Genomic DNA, 21,447 nt, shown 5'->3' on the forward strand with positions numbered 1-21,447 from the left:
GCAATTTGATGTGTGTTAAGCTGAGAACTTTAACATGAAATGAATGTAAACAAACTTGTTAAACAAACCTTTGTTTTATAGACATGTCTAGTAATCATCTGGTACTTTGCCTGAGTGTTCATGATACCTTAATAAATTCAGGTTGATCAGTCAGCCATCATACACCTCCAGCCTCTCTCTGTCCAAGTGGATCAATGACCGGACATAGTGTCTGTAAATAACCACCCTGTTAATAGCCAACTGATTGATCTAGACTAGGCTGATATTAAGTAGGATACAACATTCTGATGCTGCTATAACGTATGACTACAGCAGTCCCCCATTCAAGCTAGCTATCCATCAGTGCTAACTGTCACCAGCATCATTTAGCTATTTACCACACCGGCGGTGAATCTAAAATCTCAGTGTGAAAGCTTCTGGTTATTAATACGATTGTTTCTCGTTTCTTATTAAGCATAATTGAAATGATAGAAGCTAATTAATATTTATTGTCATCAAAAAGGAAATTACACTGCTACCAAAATGAAGAATTATCATTCACATTCTTCAGCAGTGGATTGGTGCAGGTTATTCTGGATCTGGATTTGTGTGTTTATTTGTTATACAACCTGCTACACAACAGCTTTTCTGCATTTCCCTGTTTCTCCCATTATGTGAAGGCCTGATTCTTTCCCCCAAAAGGAGGCGCAGCCTTGGTGCTTGGCACTTGATGACACGATGCCAGTCTGGTCTGAGTAGATGATCATCATATGATTGGCTGAGTACTGATCATGTGACTGCGCTTAAATTTAGCAGGCATGGGACTACTTCACATGACTTAATAAGTCTGACACATTTCATGTTTAGTCATCTCTATTTCAAGTCAAAAAAGTACCATGGAGTGGTGTGTCTGTGTCTATGTGTGACAGCAGCTGGCAGGCTGGCCTGTCCTTACAGCAGAGCAGAGTAGTAGCAGTAACAAACTTGTACTGGAGCTATGTGTCATGGGCAGACAGTGTGTTGCTAGCAGTGGTATTGAAGAGTAAGGACCACACTGACATCTAATGGGTCTGAAGTGACTAGGGTGACAGATGGGAATGGGTGAAATTCAGGACAGGGGAAATGGAGTGGACATAGCCTCCAGTACACATTCAGTGTCAACCAACAGTAAAACATGTGAAAGTCAAAACTCAAAGCTAAATTTATTTTTGTTCATGAAGTCAACTGTCTGTCCTTAGGAAGAAGAAACAATGACTGTGTTGTATGTAACAGTGTATAAATCATTATCTGTTATATAAAATTCATTTTATTTGATCCATTTCATCAGTGCGGTGCCTCTCACATCTGTCTGCATGACGCACAGATCACTCCTGCATGGCTGCCTGCAGCTACACTACACCTCCGTCCTCACAGCTGCAACTTATGTTTCATTTTAAAAAAGAATAAATTCAGAACAGGATTACAAATCGTACATATTTCAAAAATAATAAATAATTTGTTTCTAGAGCAGCAATAGTAATATGTACCTCAGAAAGTCACAATATAATCTCAATAATACCTCACTGGAAACAAATCTAGTATTCCTGAGTTCAGTTGACTCACAATGTTTATATGCAGCTCAGCTAAAATTTTACAGCATTTTCATGTTGAAACAACTGAACCAATGACCAATGGTATTAAAATGTATAGAATAACATAGAGTAACATCAGACTCTAACTCTGATAATTTATTATTATTATTAAGATCAGTTTGTACAGATGGATAAAATAGAGAGACATATTGGCTCTGAGGATGGTATGAAGCACAGTGTCCTGGCTGTGTTTACATGAACCATAACACAAAGGTGACAGGTATGTTAGTTATTTTAAATGTTTTTTCAGCAGCTGAGATTGTCATTATGCTGTAGGAGTTTACAAACACACTTTTTAGATATTTTTAATCATAAATTCCTCCCACAGTGGCGGCTGCACCAGCGTCAGAAATTAACAGGGGCAAAAATCTCCCAAAAAATCTCAGAATGCCCCTAGAAACTGTGGGCAAAACTGGGGCAGAAATTACTCCCAAGTTTTCAGAAAAAAATAATTTTACATTTACCAGTTTAGGCCAATATCCTAATCCTACATTAAACCATCATTTTATTTTCATTCAGTTCATTTAATTTCTATTTCCATCTCTAACACACCCACACAAACAGCGCTGTTGTTCACACTATGCTGCTGTAATGATACCTAGCAGAGGCCAGGCAATCCTGCACCTGCAGTGAAGTTAGCTGCTGTGATGGACTGCTACCTCATTAAAAACGCTCCAACTGTTAAAGAAAGCGACCCAATCCTGGGACGTCACCAACACCACCAACCGCAATTAAGACAGCAAGAAAATTTCCACTTCTACAATTGAACAATGGAAAATAGACTGGCTTGGTATTGAAGAGGTGAATAAGATGACTTCTGGAAAGTATGCAGGGCTCACCCACCCAAACCTAGCCTTGGACAACTAAAAGCTAATCACGACTTTGTTAAAGGAAGCAAACAGGTTAAAAAGTATTCAGCTCATCGTCACCAAACAAGCAGGTCTTATCAATTTGCTTATGGTAAGTAACATTAACACTTACACTAGGGACTTTAAAATGTCTTCGGTCTGGCGCATTAGCTAACATTAGTGTTAACAAGTTTGCTAGCTAACGTTACCGCCTACATGTGGGTCTCGCCAACTGGTGGGTTGATCAGTGCTGTTGACTAACGTTACTGAGTTCAATACATCAAGTCAAGCAAGCTTTTTGGTCTCAAATCTAGAAGATATTTTTTCAGTCTATAATGTTATTTCATCCATGCTCCAAACATCAGCAAGGCTACATTTAGAGATGAAATAAAGCATGCTAAAAAAACTTCAGCTGAAGTGATTTCCAGAACTGCATCAATAAAGAAGGAATATTACACTCATTGTGACTCTTTTGACAGTACTTGTAGCTACTATTCTGTAATTTTGCTAAACACTTGAGGCTGTGGAATGCAACACATCAGACCTACAATGATGAAATCATCAAAGTTAGACCGGTTTTGACTTGTAGGAGATCTGAATATGACATTATCCCTCCAACCACATCTTTTGCTAAACCTAATTAGATCAAGCCCATTAAATATTGTCATGATCTGATGATCATTATCTTATGCTGCTATCCACTGGTTTATATTGAAGACTCTTCCTAAATAAAATCTTGGCCTGCATTGTTTTGCATTTTTTTGCTTTTCATATGCTTGTTATTGAGGTTAGAAAATGTAGACAATTATTACAAATGAGATGGCATTTACTGGGGTGGTTTTGGTTACACACGGTGGTGATTACTGTCTGCATTTTAATCTGAGCTCATTTTACATTAAACAACAGCAACTTTAGGCACTATTTACTACTTTTTAAAAGTGCCCCTAAAATTTTGTAAATGCTCCAATTTTTTTTGACAGTGGGGGTAAAAGTAGCCTCCCAAATATTTTTTAAATTTCCTACACTGGGCTGCACTCTTCATCATCTGCTTTAAAACAGGTCGAAGGACATCAACAATCCGTCATTTATGTCTAATCAGTGCAATAGACAAGTGAAAGACATCAATAATGCTCTTACATATTTTACGACAATGAACTGGACATTTTTAATAACTAAAAGCAGGAATTATAGCCTATAGCCCAAGTGATTAGCATAATATTTTCACGGATTCAGAGGTTAAAGAAAAAAAAATCGATTGAGCTACTAATTCATGTAGACAAGCCTAATTGATAATTTATTGAAAGGGTTGAATTTAGAGTCTTCTCCGTGATATTATGAATTATTCATGACCATTTGGCAGCACTTCAAAAGATACAATACATTCAGTGCAACATTTTTCAGTATTACTGTGTCACCAAGTCAGGTTAACCAACGATCAAGAGAATGTTCCTAAAAGTAAGATATTATTAAACTCTAAAATTGCTGATATCATAGTTAATTTGAGATGTTACGGGGAAGATGAGTCATCGTTCAATTTGAAGCTTTATTAACCTATAACGTTAGCCTAAATCAGCTTGGATTCCCCACAGTCAATCATAATTGGGCAAGAAAATTTAGTTTGAACTGTCTTTTGGGCATTTTTTTTAATGAGAAATGGATTATGTATGTGACCTATAAAGTTATTACTAGGGCTTAAATAATTTACCTTTTTATATTGAAAAGCATATTCATATGGCATGTCTTCTCTTTGCATAATTTCCTGTGTTTTTACTTACACTTATATTTTTCACTGTTCTCCACAACTATATGCTACATTCAGGACTGGAACTGAGCCAGGGTTTGAGCTTGTATTATAAGGTCTTATTATACATCCATGGTTGAGCTCTGAGAGCATTCAACTATTACAAGCCTACCATTCAATGCAACACTGTCTTTTCCTATGTGACATGCCCTGTCCCTCCAATTTGTGCAGAATTAAATTAGTTTAGCAGAGAGTGAAGGCTTTGTGAATATAGCTTGTGTTCAGGTCTTCACTGTGCCCTTATCCTGTGAGGTTTTTTTTAAGTTTATATCTTAAATAATAAACTAAACTTTAAAATAACAATTTCATTTAGTTTTCTTCACAGAAGTGAATGAAATGTTGAAATATAGGCCTAGTGTATATTTGAAAAAAAAAAAAAAAAAGAAAAAGTTCTTACACCCCGTGAATCTTTGGCGACCCCTAGTGGGAGTCGGGACATCCGGGTTGGGAACCATGAGAACCAGTGCATCATAAATAATTCAGAATAGACATTTTAAATGTTAAAGATAAAGAGCTGTCCCCACCATTTTTGACTACTCCCTACAAGGTAAGTACATAACAGCCCAGGCAGGAAGCATCGATGCAAGTAAGTCTTACCAGTTTCACAGTCTCACATGATCATAGATTCTCAAAAAAAGAAACACAGAATGTGGTAGAATAATGACTTGTGATGAGTTCTTGTGATGCATGAGTCATATGACAGCTATTTTGTGTCTGATGTTTTGAATCACATTTACACTGCCAAGACATGAGATAGTGACACAACATTAGATGAAGAGGCATAGCAGATGCCAGATAAAAGTTCTCAGTTGCTTTCAGTGGAAGAAAAATTCAACAGTTGTCACAAAAAAATGAAATTGGAAAAAAGGAAAGACTAAGAGACAAAGGAAAAGAGTAAATTCACTGTCTTAGGTCATCAGTGAGCTGAAGCAGAAAAGCTTGATTTCTTCTGGATGTGCAGAGATGCTGGGGAATCGCTTTAGTGGAGTGCCAAAGGAAATCCTTACCAGACTGGAGCAAGGGAAGAAGTCCAAAGTGTCAGAAGAATTGTGATCATTTGCAATGACTGCACGTCTATTCCGCTAAGGCTTATGCTTATGTGTGTGAAAGTTTTGACCTTGCCATGCCCCATCCAGATACTATCTGGACCTGGTACAGCAATATCTCTGCAGATCCAGGATTCACAAAACCATTATTTTCTGCAGTACAGGCACAGGATGGGAACAAAGAAGGTAAGGAAACAATTTGTGCCTTTAGAAAGCATGTGGAATGATCTGCAGGGAAATTCCATGAATATGTAGATGTTGGTTGTGGCTCTGTTGATGACAGCTTGCCACCAGCAAGAGATGCATTGGTTCTCACTGCTGTTGCTATTGATGAATCTTGGAAAATCCCTGTGGCATACTTCTTTGTTGATGCACTGACTGGTGAGGAGCACGCTAACATCATCAGCAAACGACCTCTGTCTTCACAGCATTGGAGTTCACACAGTATCTTTGACCTGCAACGGACCATCATGCCATTTTGCCATGTCAAAAACACTTCCTACATCCAACTGATTTCTCACAAGTTGTCCACGTGATTTTGGATGTGTGCCACATGGTGCTCAGGAACACACTGGCTGAGAGAGGTTTGCTTCATACCCCAAGAGGAAAAATTAAGTGGCAATACCTTGTGGATCTGAACAAACTTCAAAAGACACAAGGCCTAAGACTGGGAATCAAGCTAAAGATGGCACATACAAGGTGGGAGTGACAGAAGATGAAGGTAAAACTTTTCAGAGCAGTGTGGCAGATGCTCTGGAGTACTGCAACAAACATCTACATTTGCCACAGTTCAGAAAATGTGAGGAGACGGTGGACTTCCTAAGAACCATCAATGCCACTTTTGATGTTCTCAACAGCAGGCACCCCCTGGGTAGACAAAGCACCAATGAGGACATAAAATAAAGAAAGCGCAGGAAAAAATCCTGAAAAAGTGGAAAAGACCCTTCTGGATCTCAAGGATGAAAAATGAATCCCTATACATTCTGGAAAATGATAAACCTGGTGGAAAAGCCAGATACCCAGTGCTGATATCTCCTCACATACAAGTGCAGTCAAGATCACCTGGAGCGTTTCTTTTCCTCTGTCAGAGCAACAACAATCCCACTGCAAAACAGTTCACAGCTGTCTACAAGTGTCTTCTGGTTAAGCATCAGATAAAGATTGGAACAAGCAATTGTCTCCCCAGGGATGACACCAACCCTTCCTTCTCTTGAAGAATCGTGGAGGTTTGCAGAAGCCATCAGCAGGAATTATTGCCATGTGTACAGAATCAGAGTGTTGTTTTCAGAGGATTTTGAGAACAACCTCTTGCAAGCTTCTCCAGGGACATGGCCTAGCATCAGCTGTTATGAATTAAGTGCTGAATTACAGTGCTGACAAAACTCTGTTCCCAGGGCCGCACAACCACATGTTTGAAACCACTGTTGAAGGCAATCATGTCCACTACTTGGTGGAAATGGCATCCTCCATTAGAATGCACCATTAGGCAAAAAGAGATACTGAAAAGTTCAAAAAAGATCTTGTTAGACATAAATACACCAAACTGGTCCATTTTCACCATCAGTACTGTACATAAATTAGGACTGCTGTGTGTATGTGTGGTCTGTCATAGACTATTTTTTGGGGACACATTTCAGACATAGGACCAGTTAACTAGGGAAGACTTGTCCAACTATGGACAAAAGCTGTGTCCCCAATTGGGGAAAAGATGATTTTTGGGTCAGTGGTTAAGGTTAGGTTAGGATTAGGTAAGTAATGGTTATGGTTAGGGTAAGTCTCCAGGAAATTAAAGTCTATATATATATCATGGTCCCCAGAAGTGACCATGAGATATATATATATATATATATATATATATATATATATATATATATATATATATATATATATATATATGTGTGTGTGTGTGTGTGTGTGCGCTTGTGCTGTGGTTGTTGGGAAAAAAAGGTTTTTGTTGTAAGATTTTATAGTAGATATCAAAGAAATTTCTAGTATTGTAAAATGTTCTTAGAGTTTATTGCAATAATCAGTCTTTGTAATAAAATGAATGTGTTGTATAGAAAACTGCTAATAGTTCAGGTATACCGAAAAAAGTTGTTGATTATTTGATACATAGTTGATCTGATTAGACTTCAGGTTGTGCTTTTGTTACACAATAAAACATTATAAAATCAAAGTTCGAGTGTCTTTATTCTTCAAATGCTTGTGTTTTGTCTTGGAAATGTCTAATTGTGGTCTTGTCAGGGTTTGTCTTGTCCTTGTCTGGTTTTGTCTTCCCCCTCTCAGCTTGCACCTGCCGTGGTGAGTGGGCTTTAAACTAAGACAGGCCTTTATTGTGTGTGTGTATTTGGAGTAATAGTATTGGTAGTAAGTGAATAATTGCTCACAAAATGCTATAGAATAATACATTCGGAATTACATTAACCTATCCATGCAGAAGGGGTAATTAAATACGTGTTAAGTTATGTGAAGTTAATACAATCACAATTGAAAATGAGCGGTGCTTGTTCTAGCGACTGTTCTGATAGAGCTGATGTGAACAGGAGTAAAGCTAGAGCGAGCCTTTGTGATGGACTATAATTTTGCCACACTAAGGCAGTTTAAGCAGCATTTGCTTTAACCTAGCAAGCATCTTCATTCCTGAGACAACACAAATGTGCATAGTGTTCTCGTACACAGTAGTGACTTCAGAAAAAAAAACTCGATTTTTCTGGGCTTTGGAAAAGTTTTACAATGATTAAACCCCCATCACTTAAAAGCATACAATAAAAAGAGTAATAATTGACCATGTTTATAGCTGCAGGTGTCCTGTCAACAGTTTTACAGACGTCTCTTTTACGATGGTGGTCTATGGGGACGATGCTTTTTGGGCTGCATGGGTATTTTTCGCTGCAATACCATGAGTGGTCACTGGGAAAAACTGGCTGCAAGACTGAGCAAAGTCATTGTCATCTACATCACCACCTCAATCTTCTACAACTACTACCACATTCACCACCTCCTCCAGATAGTCCATCATAACTGGCGTTCCCAAAAAGGACACATTGCAGGCTGAGACATTGTGGTTTACACAGGTGGGTATTAAAGAATCAAGGAATTATGATATTTGATTATTTGCTTATGATGTTTGATTAAAGGCCACAGGCCCTATTTTTATTTTTAATTTTAGGGATGTTTGAGACACCATTGTTTAAGATGAATCATACATGGGTCACTGCCAAAGCATCAAGGTCACTAAATGATATTGTTAATTCAAACAATGGTGTAAAAGTTCTGAATTCGGTTAAGATCAAGGTGGAGCCTAAAAATAGGCTCCGCAACAGGAGTAGTTATGAAAGGTACATAAGATGATGTTTTATGATTTTGCATTAGCTTTTCCATCCTAGGATCGAAGCCTCCGTTTGCTCTGTATTACACTTGATGCACAGTAAACCTATTCACATTGAACTCTGTGAACTCTAAGTTTCAAGTGTTTTACTTTGAGTCTGAATTTACCTGAGTTTTTGAGTTTAAATGTTATGGTAGACCTGAAGATTTAATGGCCTATCTGAAGATTTTCCACCACAATGGGCCTGATATGGAACATCTGCAAGGCTGAGCTCTGTTAAGGCCTTACATGATGTGGCCCACATATGGCTGACACACCAAAATCATCATAACCTTAACTGAACCATAACATAGCCATGAGTATTATCCCAGAATGGTCTATATTTTGACTCCTATGTATCCAAAGAATTTAGGAAGTCAAATTAATTTTAAATTTAAATCAAAATTTAAATTTTTACCACTGCTAGTCAGACATCTTAAAACGGGTAGTAAGCTAACTAAATGGTTAGCTGCTACTTACTTTAATTAAAATTACTGTGAATACTTGGACGTTTCCCTGTTTCCACTCATAGTATTATTACAGGTAACATTACAGATAACGTAAATTAGCGTTAGAAATTGCTAATATTAGCTATGCTGACTCAAGTTGCCATGTTATATAATGTAACACTCAACAACAAAATGATAAAATGACTGTGTATGACTTTTTTTTTTACTTTTTTACTTCCTTAGAGTTGTCTTCCAGAAAGCAGAAAATTCGACAGTGGAGTTTGAGCGTTGCTCTCACGTATACGTAGTATTTCATCCAGTCTCACGATGGAAAGAAGCGCTGTGATAGGCGATGTCAAATGTCAGACCGCGGCGTTATTGGCCCAAATCCAGTCTCACATTGGACAGTGAATACCATGATTGGATTATGAGATTAGTTTACACAGACAGTCTTTACCCAAGTAGAGCAGCTGCCCCACTAAGGCCATGGATACCACATACTCTCATGACATACTCGTGAGATCAGCACACCTAATCATATCTTATGAGGAGGTCATTGATTGGATCAACTGAACACCCCAATTATGGCCCAGTTTCAGTATTTGCACAGGTGAACCCTAAACGAGATATTGTTCAGGTTGAAACACTGTGGAAAAGCAATAGAAAGAAAAAAAAAAAGTATGTAAATTGTACAGTGCATGTTTTTCTTCAAGAGCAAACAAAAGACCTTAAGATTCCGAAGTCTCCATTAACTCTAGCCATATTATCTCTTGGAATTAATTATATTGTAATGCTCTCCACTTCTGCCTCCTCCTCCTCCACCTAGCCTGCAGTGTGTGTGTGTGTGTGTGTGTGTGTGTGTGTGTGTGTGTGTCCCTCTCCCCTTCCTTGTGTCTGTGCTTCATTACAGGAGTGGAGACAGGTGTGCCGGAGTCAGGCAACCAGCTGCCATCCATCATTAGTCCTGCATGAATATCTGGTTCAGCCTCCATCTCATCGCCAGATCGTAGACTCTGATACCACAGTCAGTCACGTTTCTAGCCCTTCAAGCCTAACTACGGTTCTGTTGCTAATCAACATTGCTAATACCCTTTTCTCTGTGCCTGTAGTTTTGCCTCCTCCTGACTCTGGCCCCTGTCTCCAGCCCTTCTGCCTCGTCGGCGCAGCACAACACCCTGCTCATGGGGGAATCCCTCTGCCTGGCTCCCCTCAGCATCCCTTCTGCCTAGCTTCACGCCAAAGTCTCAGCCCCCGGTTCCAGCTCCTGCTCAAGCCCTTACCCCAGCCTCCCAGCTACCACCTTGCAACAAACAATCTCCCAAAACTACTCACTGCCTCAGTTTTCTGCACTTGGGTCCACTAGCCTAGCCCCATAACATATGTCATGTGGTTGCTACAAAATAAGAAGAATCAAGAAAAGAGAAATGTTGTCTATGATAAAGAAGAAGCCAACCAAACAAACAGACAAAGGATAATGTGCTTATTGTTTGTCATCAGCTAAACAAGGTGTGCAAAAGTCTGGGGATTGAGCTCAGCTTTTGTGCACTGTTTCATCCACAGACAAATGGGCTTGTTGAAAAACTAGATGGAACAATACAGAGGTAACAGCCCTGTAATTATATATAATCATATCATATATATTTATGATATTGTGAACTGAAAATGTATTTGAAGCAAAGCAGCCTACATATTTATGTGATAATACTTTTCAGGGTACTGTGCAAACTTGTAAACCAGTGTCCAGAGAGCTGAGATATGTATCTGGACACCTTGATGTTTGGACTGAGGACCAAAAATCACATCGCATCACTATTAAATTCTCCCCATTCTTCCTCCTGTTTGGGACAGAGGTCTGCCTCCTTAGTGAGGTTCTGGAGCAATACAAGGCTGGGTTAGTGTAGAACATCTACAATTAATCCATAGTTTGAAAAACAAATTGAAAAAATATACCTCATTGAGAATCAGTGTCAATGTTTATTATATGCTATGCAATAAATATTTTCATAGATGGGTTGGGGACAGTATACTTTTCAGTATTTACTTTCTGCCAACATTTTTATTCAAGGTTGTAATCACTACTGAATGACTATGCTAACAAAAATATAATTTTTGCCATTACTGTTATAGTGATCAGGAGTGCTTTGAGATTGTACAGTTAGTCAACATAGAGATAAGTTTGTCTCATTCCCACAAACTTTAAAAATTAAAGTTCTATTTTACAGAATGACATCAGCATGACCAAGAGATGGTGTTGGAGGTCATTAAAAGGCAGGATTCCATTTTCACTTGTGTGTGAAAATATAACTGCAGCTCAAAGCAATACAAGATGCCCAAATCTGAGAAACAGGCATGTTTTCATGTAGGAGACAAGGTGCTTCGGAAAAATATTCGAAGCCAACAAAGAAAGGTTGGGAAGCTGGAGAGAAACTGCACTGGTCCCTTTACAATATTTGCCATAGAAGAGCTCAGACCTAAACCTAGAGTCGATGACCTCTGAATTTTCAAAGCCCTGAATACCCCATAGAATTAAATCCCAAAAAGGACAATTAACAGTTACACCAACAGCCCTGGCCCTAACACCACCATCAGTCACGTCGCTGATTGCTGGGTTATTCAAAGTTTAATAATATTAAATGTTTGTGCACCAAATTCGACACTGCTCTCCCTTGGGTCCCCAGCCATACACCTGCCAAGTGTAGAGTCGATTGGAAGAAGGGTTCAAGACATACGCAAAAGGACTTACATACAGACATATTCCTTCCTTTGGTAGAGAGGTGTGAAGGATGCCTGGGATGGTCTAAAGGCCAATGTTCTGCTGTCAAAAATTGGGCCGTACAAGGTCTTTTATAGGGACGCTGGCCAAACAGGGCCTGGATTGGAGCTTGAGTGAGAGGTAAAAATTTGTTTTTTGTGAAATAAAATTACATTTGAGAATTAATTACTACTAATTAATGTGGATTATGTTTGAATAAAATAATTGTTAACTGCTCATTTTAATTAGAATCAATTTTACAAGGTCATAAATGCCTACTTGGCCATGCTGGAGTATTGACGTCACATCTAAGGTGAGGGCACTTTATATAGATACATTTGGAATCACTTCAGTATGGAAAGGAAATATTCCACAAACGGTTCCATGATTCAGGGTTACACATGCTGGTAACGGTACTTATGTTATGGCTTGCAAGTCAAAGCTTTTGTACTGTATTTACATTATTTCAGTGGGATCCCACACATTATAAAGTGCTGTTTGGTATTGTGAATGAACACCATCACTGGTTCCTGGTTGTAAGTGTTGCTTTTTCAGCAACTGAGAGCACATATAGACATGTTACATATATAGTATACCATCCAGTAAAAGATCCAGTGGTTGTTTTAAGTTTATGTTCAGCTCTGAAAATCCTTCAACTTACACCTTTATGCCAAAATAGCTAAATGTGAGAAGATGTCATATAGTAGAGTTTTTTATTTTTATTTTTGAAGACCATACAGGCAATATAGCCATCTGGAAAGAGGACACTCCTGTTGAATTCACAAAGACAAACTGCTGCCAAGCTGAAAAGGTGCCAGGAACAAGGTACACTTTAATTATAGCTTCAGATTTTAAATAACCCAGTTAGCACATATTACTATAGATGCAGCTATACATCATAATGGAAATTTGTTGTAAGTCATGTTGGTGTCACAACATCTGTCAAACTAATTAAAATTAGATACTGTTTTGTGATGTATGTGCATTGTACTGTATGCACATTGTATCTGCTATTGACACAACAGTCTCTATACTTGCAACTTAATTCACCTTTGGATATTTTACAGCAGATGACCTTCAATAAATTTGGGAATATCTTCACTCTTGTACCCTAAATAGTCCCCCCCAAGTGGCAAGCTCTGAAGCACTAGCTTAAAAAACACTACTCTCCCCCAGTTGTCATGAAGTAGCAGTAATGGGTGGAACTAAATGTAGAGACTGGAAAGCAGGAATGAAGAAAACCGTCTTTATTTCAAGACTGGCAAGGCAAAGAAAAGCAGGGTTAGCTGAGTTAACTGAATCCAAAAAAACAACTGAGCAGGCAGCATGGAAACTACATGAACACAACAGGACCAAACAGAGGATCCAACAAAGAGTGACTGCAAACCAAGACTTATATATGCTAATTGAACTAATAGACCACATGGTACAGGTGGCAAGACACAAGGATAGGCTGGGAGTTATTGGCTGGGAAAGACACAGGGAGCAGGGCAGGACTGACGAGGCTGATACAGGACAGGTGTGGGGAAAACACAGAGGAGGTCAGGGCTAACGGAGGTAACGCAGGGCAGGTGAGAGGAGGAGAACATGAACACAGGAGGAGTGAAGAACACGTTACGGAAACATAGAGCAAACCAGAACCCAGAAAACACCACTCAACGGCCCAGCATAAACCAAAACGTCTCTGAATGAATGAACTTAGAAACACAGAACTACAAGCTAACCAATAATCTAATAGTCTTTCCAAGAAACAACTCAAACATGAAGGAGCATAATGATGCATAATGCGACACAGGAAACCAAAAGAACAACTACGAGTCCCAAAATCGGCGCCCATGTTAACAGGTTACGCCTGGGACACACTGGTTGCGTTAGCAGAGCGTGTGCGTTTGTGTCGCTGAACTGCTGTCTCTCTCACGCTTGCAGCGTCCACACTGGAAGCGTGTCTGCTGCGGCGCTTCTTCCACTGGCAGCCCTATCTTTCTCGCTTTCCCTGTCTATTTCTGCTGAGAACCGCGCGCATCACACTGAGAAAATAGGCGAGACCTCAAATCTCTAGATGAAGCGACGCAGCAGTCTCACGCGGGCAATGTGGCTGCTCTAACCCCTGGGCCACACTGGATGCATGAGCAAGGCGTGTGTGTCGCGGAACCTCTTGCTTTTCATTTTGGCGCCAATGTTAACAGGTTAGAGCGGCCACACTGCCCGCGTGACACACACGTCTCACGCGAGGCTGCTGCGTCGACGTTCTGCGAGGTTCTGCAATGCGCATACACTGCTCACGCATCCAGTGTGTCCCAGGGGTTAGCCTGCCACGGAGCAGGCTAGTTCTGCTGACTAAGTCACCATGGTTACTGAGCTGGGACTCATATAAGCTGCAGTGATGGAACGGAACTCTCACTTAAATTAGCAAGGCTTATTGAAATAAGCCAGGTTATCCGTTAGCCAGCTTGATGGAATACCCCCCTGGTGTCATGGACTCATGGTTTTGGGACTCGTAGTTGTTCTTTTGGTTTCCTGTGTTGCACTTCTGTTCAGCACTTGGTCATTTGATTATGCTCCTTCATGTTTGAGTTGTTTCTTGGAAAGACTATTAGATTATTGGTTAGCTTGTAGTTCTGTGTTTCTAAGTTCATTCATTCAGAGACGTTTTGGTTTATGCTGGGCCGTTGAGTGGTGTTTTCTTTGTTTTGGTTTGCTCTATGTTTCCGTTACGTGTTCTTCACTCCTCCTGTGTTCATGTTCTCCTCCTTTCACCTGCCCTGCGTTACCTCCGTTAGCCCTGACCTCCTCTGTGTTTTCCCCACACCTGTCCTGTATCAGCCTCATCAGTCCTGCCCTGCTCCCTGTGTCTTTCCCAGCCAATAACTCCCAGCCTATCCTTGTGTCTTGCCACCTGTACCATGTGGTCTATTAGTTCAATTAGCATATATAAGTCTTGGTTTGCAGTCACTCTTTGTTGGATCCTCTGTTCTGTCATGTTTATGCAGTTTCCATGCTGCCCGGAGAAAATAGGCGAGACCTTGAATTGCTAGATGAAGCGACGCAGCAGCCTCGCGTGAGACGAGTGTGTCACGCGGGCAGTGTGGTTGCTCTAACCTGTTAACATTGGCACCAAATTGAAAAGCAAGAGGTTCCGCGACACACGCCCTGCTCATGCATCCAGTGTGGCCCAGGGGTTAGAGCAGCCACATTGCCCGCGTGAGACTGCTGCGTCGCTTCATCTAGAGATTTGAGGTCTCGCCTATTTTATCCGCGTGATGCGCGCGGTTCTCAGCAGAAATAGACAGGGAAAGCGAGAAAGATAGGGCTGCCAGTGGCAGAAGCGCCGCAGCAGATACGCTTCCAGTGTGGACGCTGCAAGCGTGAGAGACACAGCAGTTCAGCGATGCACATGCACTGCTGAGGTTCACGCATCCAGTGTGTCCCAGGCGTAACGGTCTAGCTTAATTTAGCTGCATGTCAAAGAATGTCCGACGGACGGAAACAGACTCTCAAAAGACGGTTCCATCAAGTGTCTTTTTTAACTCACATCACTTGTCCGTGTTTGGAAACATAAAATAGAGGAACTGTGAGGGACTTTTACAAAAATACTTATGTTTTTTTTTTTTTTTATTAAGTAAATCCCCATTTTATTCGTGGTCTCTTCTGTGTTGGAGTGAACTCTTTAATTTAAAAGCTTAGCATTTATGATTTAAGAAATAAAAGTGTGCCAATGTTATTTCACTCATTTTGTTCAAACTGTGAAGACAACAAGAAAATTAGGCTGCAGGGGCTGCCATCAATATATGAATGTATGCAAGGTGCCAACCTGCTCATCAGGAGTGATGTAGCACTTTTTAATTTGTCCAAAGTGCTTTACAGTACAATGTTTCTAATGCTCACCCACTCACACACACATTCACACAGGTAGGAAACACTTAACGTGACATAATTGTAAAGGAAAATAATCCAAAAAAATCCAGTAGGGAAGATAGGAAACACTTAACACTGAATAATCCAAAATCTGTAAATCCCAGTAGAGAAGAAAGGCAGTAGTTTAGTTAATCCAAAATCCACTGCAAAAAAAAAATTGCAGGAAAGCCATGTCAATCACACAAGCAGTGAAGTTCACAATCAACTGTCTATTTAGCAAATGACAAATCCCCATCACCCCCCCCCCCCCCCCCCCCCCCCCAAAAAAAAAAAACGTTGTTGTATGTTTTTAGTATGTATCTAAAGTACTCTACTTTGAAAAATAATTTGTAAAATAATACTGGTTTTCCACAAAAAAAGTTCAGTTATATTGTAGTGGCCTCACAGGCCAGACCGCATATGTCTCACTCTAAGGAACAAAGGGAGTCCTTAAGAGACTCAGTCTCCCAGAATCCTCCAGGTGCTTCACACCTGGAGTGGGTTGCACCAACTGGTCTTTACCAAGCCTGGTCCTAACTGCTAAGTCAATCTTTGTTAAGACTAGATTTCAGAATGGACTTTAGTTGGTTGCACTAACCAAACTTAAGCCTACTCTTAACTACGCCCAGTCTTATGTTGTGTTCACAACGAACGCAAAGCAACTTTTTGCCTTGTGTTACTTGCGCAAGTTTGAGCACAGGAACATTTGTTTATATTCGCATAATTCATTCAAGTTTGGCCACAGGATAATTTGTGTTTATTCGCCCCAAACAGCCAGCAAGCAATGGCAGGCACCAACTATTCCCCACCCGAACAATGGGAGCTGGCCAGTGATTGTAGCTCAGCCTGCCTGCTATCATAACAGCTCAGTCCTCCTGCTAACAGTCATACCGGCACTTATCTGTAAACAGTGAGAGATACATTATCAACTCTTCTCTGTTCGTTCTGCTGTGATAAACTGCATTAACCTGTCACACAAAACTCCCCCCAAAAATCTGTTTATTTACTGCACTTCCCAGACAACAACTACAGACCTTAAAGCGGTATGAACCCAAAATAAACTTAGATTTTGCTGTGATTTAATTGCAATAAACGAATCAAAAGGATGGAGTTTTCAGTAGATTTTTAAATTTGGTTCTGAACTACATTTTAACAAAAAATAAACAAACAAAAAGCAATCATGATAATTACGCTTACAGGTACTGATGATTTCTCAATAATTTACATGTTCTTATCCAAAATCATTATTATATCAACATTTTTTCAATTGAGACATTTGTATGAGAGTTCATGTATGGAGTTTAAGAGTAACGGTCATGATCCAGCTCACTGTGACTAAACTCTACTTCTGCAGGTTTGAGCTTTAAGACCAACTGATGTGACAACAGCTGCAGATAAACTTTAAAACAAATGTGAAGAACTTTTTTGTTTAGCCTCAGTCATTCTGCAGTCAGAGGACGGGTTGGTGCTGAGCTGCAAAATTACATCCAGTGACCACTAGATGGAAGCAGCAGTCCTTCTACAAGAGATCATGTATTCAAAACAGAGTGGAGGATGTCATTATAATGCTTAGTGTCAGAGTCAAATATTTGCTAGAACAGAAGAAAGCATTCAGGGACTAGTTATATGTCAAATGTCAGTTTCAACAATTCAACAGCATCAAGTATACATTTATGAATTAAAGCATGAAAGTGTGAATCACAGTTACATGACTGTACAGTAAAAACAGACAGTTCAGTGAAAACAGACAATATGGACGTGTGACACACAGAGGCATTCTTAAAGAAAGAAATGAATATATGAAGATATATGTAATAAAGACAGAATTATTGTAACCCAGCTGTGAACAAATGTTTTAATTTAGCATTTAAACATAGAGAGGTTTTAAGAGAGTTCACAAATGCAGCGACAATCCAGGAATTTCTCTGTAACCAGTCTGCTCCACAACATGACTAACTGAATCACAAACAGGAGATACTGAGCGAGCAACACAGTTGTCTAAAAATGTAATTTTTTTCCCATCACTACAAAATCTCAGCCGGACATTCTCTGTAGTTGCCTATTTTCATTTAGCCCTGCTGAGACATGGACACACTTAAGTGTGTGCAACTTCTCTGAGACACTTAATGTGAGTACAGTATGTACCATGTGTCAGTAGGAGTGATGTTGCCAGGCAGCCGTGGAATAAAATTGCGCACAGATGCATTCACACACTCAGTGTCATCATGAATCCTTCACTAGGGAAACAGATGCTGGGAGTTAATGTGTATAAATGCTTGTCTCTATATAGTGTCACTAATAAAACAGCACTATATGGTGTCAAGTATAGTGTCACTAATTAACCTGACACCAGTTACCCTCCTGTGACACGGAGCTTTGTCTTTAGCACACACACACACACACACACACACACCTACAGTGCACAGTGTTTCCTCAGCTGGTCACAGTGGCAGCAGGGTGACAGTGGGCATTAGTCAGCTTCTGTCTCCTGACAACACTGCTGTTTCACAGCTACAAAACCTTCAAGACATGAACACAAAAAACATAACTGATGCTTAGATAACCCATAATCAATCTATGACTCACCATTTCATCTTTGCAGCACCACTGTGCCAAGCTGATTCAACTATTCTTTCAAGCGCATACAGTGAATATTCAAAACCCCACACTGCTGACAGTTTACAGAGACGTAGAAGCCTCTATGTGTAGAACGTTTACATGCTTATACTGTAGCTATATCATTCAAATTAGAGCTGCAACTAACAATAATTTTCATTATCTATTTATCTGCTGAATATTTTCATTAATAATAGCTTTGTCTATAAAATTGTGAGAAAATAGTGGAAATGTTATAATTTCACAGACTCAAAGATCTAATATTTTCTGACCAACAGTCCAGTCAGGAAGGTTGTATGATAAATGAGTTGGTCTAATGAGGGTGCACATTGACAAAATAACATTATATCCATTAAAGTTGGGTTCAGTTACATTGAATAGTGGATTATGGCTGATGTGAGGCGTCCATGTTTGTTTGGTGTTTGTGTACCAAACATTATGAGACAAATCTTTGAGTCATCCGGTCATAATCATACCTTACTAAATTGACAAACTCACTGTATGGATAGGTTGCTCTTCAGTTTTGCAGTTTTCTTTCATGGTTTAGACTGATACAACAGTTGAATTCTGGCAGTGCAAACCTGCTCGACCGCAGTTGTAATGTTTCTAGGGAGGCCGGAATGGAACAGCAGCAGCACACTGAATTACTGAACCACAACACAATATCCACAGAGATAAACAGGCAGCCTTGGAGAAAGAAAGTGAGAGTCGAAATAATAATACAAAACTAAGATTGAATCAGCTTGACTACAGGACAAGCTGAAAACACAGACAACCAACAGATGAGCTTTGAAGACCATCAATCTTCCATCAACAGGTGAGGAACGGCAGGAGAGAATCTGAGAGGACGGAGCACAAACAAGTCAACACGCTGGGTAAGAAAACAAATGTCTACCTCGATGGACACACAGCAGCGTTAGTGTAATTCAATTCGGTCAATTTGTAGTTTAATTTGTATTTGTGAATTTTATCATTTAATAATTCTGTTGAGTATTTGTCCATTTTATCTTATCGAGCTATTTTTATTTACCTTTTTTTTTTTTAAATACTTCCTGTGGACATGATCTTGCTGCACCTCGCCTCTACTGTACCTCCTGAGGGGCCAGATGTGCAGGACAGACCAGAAGGCAATTCATGTGTATTATCTTGGGTACATCTCAAGTCTCTTATATGTCAATCTTTGCTTTAACTGGAAGTTCTGGTCCATCATTTTGAAGGCCATCTCAAATTGGATGTTTACCAAACTCTGCTCAGGTTAAAAGCATGCAAAAACACTGGTGCAGATCATCTTGACTCATGTCTTCTTCATCACCTTCATCTGTCCACATTTAGCACATGTCTCCAGTCTCAACAACTACAGTCCACTATCTAAACTTCCTTTCTTAGCAAAAATCCTAGAATCATTACGCACCTTTATTGATTCATTAAACTTACTACAGCCACAACAGTCTGGTTTTCACCTGGTCACAGCACAGTTACAGCTACAGTTTCAGTCATTGAGAACATTGTGTCCTCCCTGGATAAAAAAAACTATTTTGTACTGCTCAAAAGCATTTGATACCATCAATCATAAAGTCATATTCCATAAACTACAGTCTATAGGTTTAGATGAAGCCATTCTTAATTGGTTCCACTCTCAACTCAGACTGTTGTTGCTGATGGTAGTCAGTTAAGCCCTCTCACATCAGAACACAAGGGTTGCTACAGGGCATGGTCCTTTGCTGTTTACGTTATATATAAATAACATAATTCTATCTAATCAATAATTCAATGTCTGTTTTTTTTGCAGATGATACCCAGACTCGTCTTCAGTCTGCCTTTGATGCTTTCCAATTATCTCCTCTTAATCACAGACTAGCTTTAAATGCAGAAGAGACCAAGTACATGGCGTTCTCCTCTTCCACCAGTGTCTCTATCCTGCCGTTACAACTTTAGATGGCATGTATATTACTCTTGCTGAGTCATACAAATACTTAGGAATTTGGCTTGACAGCAGACTATCGTTCAAGATTCAAAAAGATTTAAAAATCAAACTAGGCTTCTTGTATAGAATCAAAGAATGTATGTCTTCTAACTGTTAGACTATTGTGCAGTCAACCTTCATGTCTGTCCTTGACTATGGAAATATTCTGTATTGTCACGTTGCCCCATCTGCACTTCAGCAGTTAAACCTTGTGTATTATAGTGCATTATGCTTTATCGCAAATGACAAATTTTGTATTCATTATTGTTCTCTGTATCACAAGGTTGCTTGGACTTTCTTATGGTAAATGGTAAATGGACTACATTTATACAGAGCCTATTTAGTCAGTTCAATTCAATTCATTTCATTTCAATTCAGTTCAATTCAATTCAATAAGCTTTATTAGCATGACTGTCAGATTAAGAATACTGCTAAAGCGTCAAGGATAATACGGGGATAATAGGATAAGCTTATCATTAAATAAAATAAAATCAATGAATAATTAAAAAGAACACGAAAATGTGTGGGGGCATGTGTGTATGCATGCTTCTTTGTGTGTGTTTGTGAAAGATTGTTAGATGAATGAAGATTGGGCCAATCTAACTTTATAAGTAGTCATTAGACCACTGTGGTTGCATGTGTGTGTGTGTGTGTGTGTGTGTGTGTGTGTCTGTTTCAGCGTCTCTGTCCTGATGCCGTCAGCTCCACCTCCTCCAACCACTCAAAGCGCTTTACACTACATGCCAACATTCATCCATTCAAACACACATTCATGGCACACACACACTGATGGCAGAGGCTGCCGTGCAAGGTGCCAACCTGCTCATCAGAAGCTCTAATGCTCATTCACACACACACACACACACACACACACACACACTCACACACACTGATGGCACAGCCTTCAGGAGCCATTTTGGGTTCAGTATCTTGCCCAAGGACACTTCAACATGCGGACTGGAGGAGCCGGAGATCAAACCACCGATCTTCTGATTAGTAGACGACCTGCTCAAGAAGACAATAACCATCTCATGATACATGATGTTGTACACTGTTAAAATAATTCATGAAAATCTGCCAGTGTGATGCATCAACAAAAGA

The 21,447-nt window shown here is 39.7% G+C and overlaps 2 long non-coding RNA genes across 2 annotated transcripts; both read left to right on the forward strand.

The window, feature by feature from the left end:
* The first annotated feature begins 7,218 nt into the window (after positions 1 to 7,218).
* Positions 7,219 to 12,033, forward strand: LOC121888593. Its single transcript, XR_006093280.1, has 3 exons — positions 7,219 to 8,379; positions 9,948 to 10,145; positions 10,231 to 12,033. It is a non-coding gene; the product is annotated as an uncharacterized LOC121888593 (long non-coding RNA).
* A 129-nt stretch (positions 12,034 to 12,162) lies between these two features.
* On the forward strand, positions 12,163 to 21,078 carry LOC121888594. Its single transcript, XR_006093281.1, has 3 exons — positions 12,163 to 12,698; positions 19,201 to 19,533; positions 20,173 to 21,078. It is a non-coding gene; the product is annotated as an uncharacterized LOC121888594 (long non-coding RNA).
* The last annotated feature ends 369 nt before the right edge of the window (positions 21,079 to 21,447 follow it).

This window comes from Thunnus maccoyii, chromosome 21 (assembly GCF_910596095.1).
Source record: "Thunnus maccoyii chromosome 21, fThuMac1.1, whole genome shotgun sequence".
In the NCBI taxonomy this organism is placed as follows: Eukaryota; Metazoa; Chordata; class Actinopteri; order Scombriformes; family Scombridae; genus Thunnus; species Thunnus maccoyii.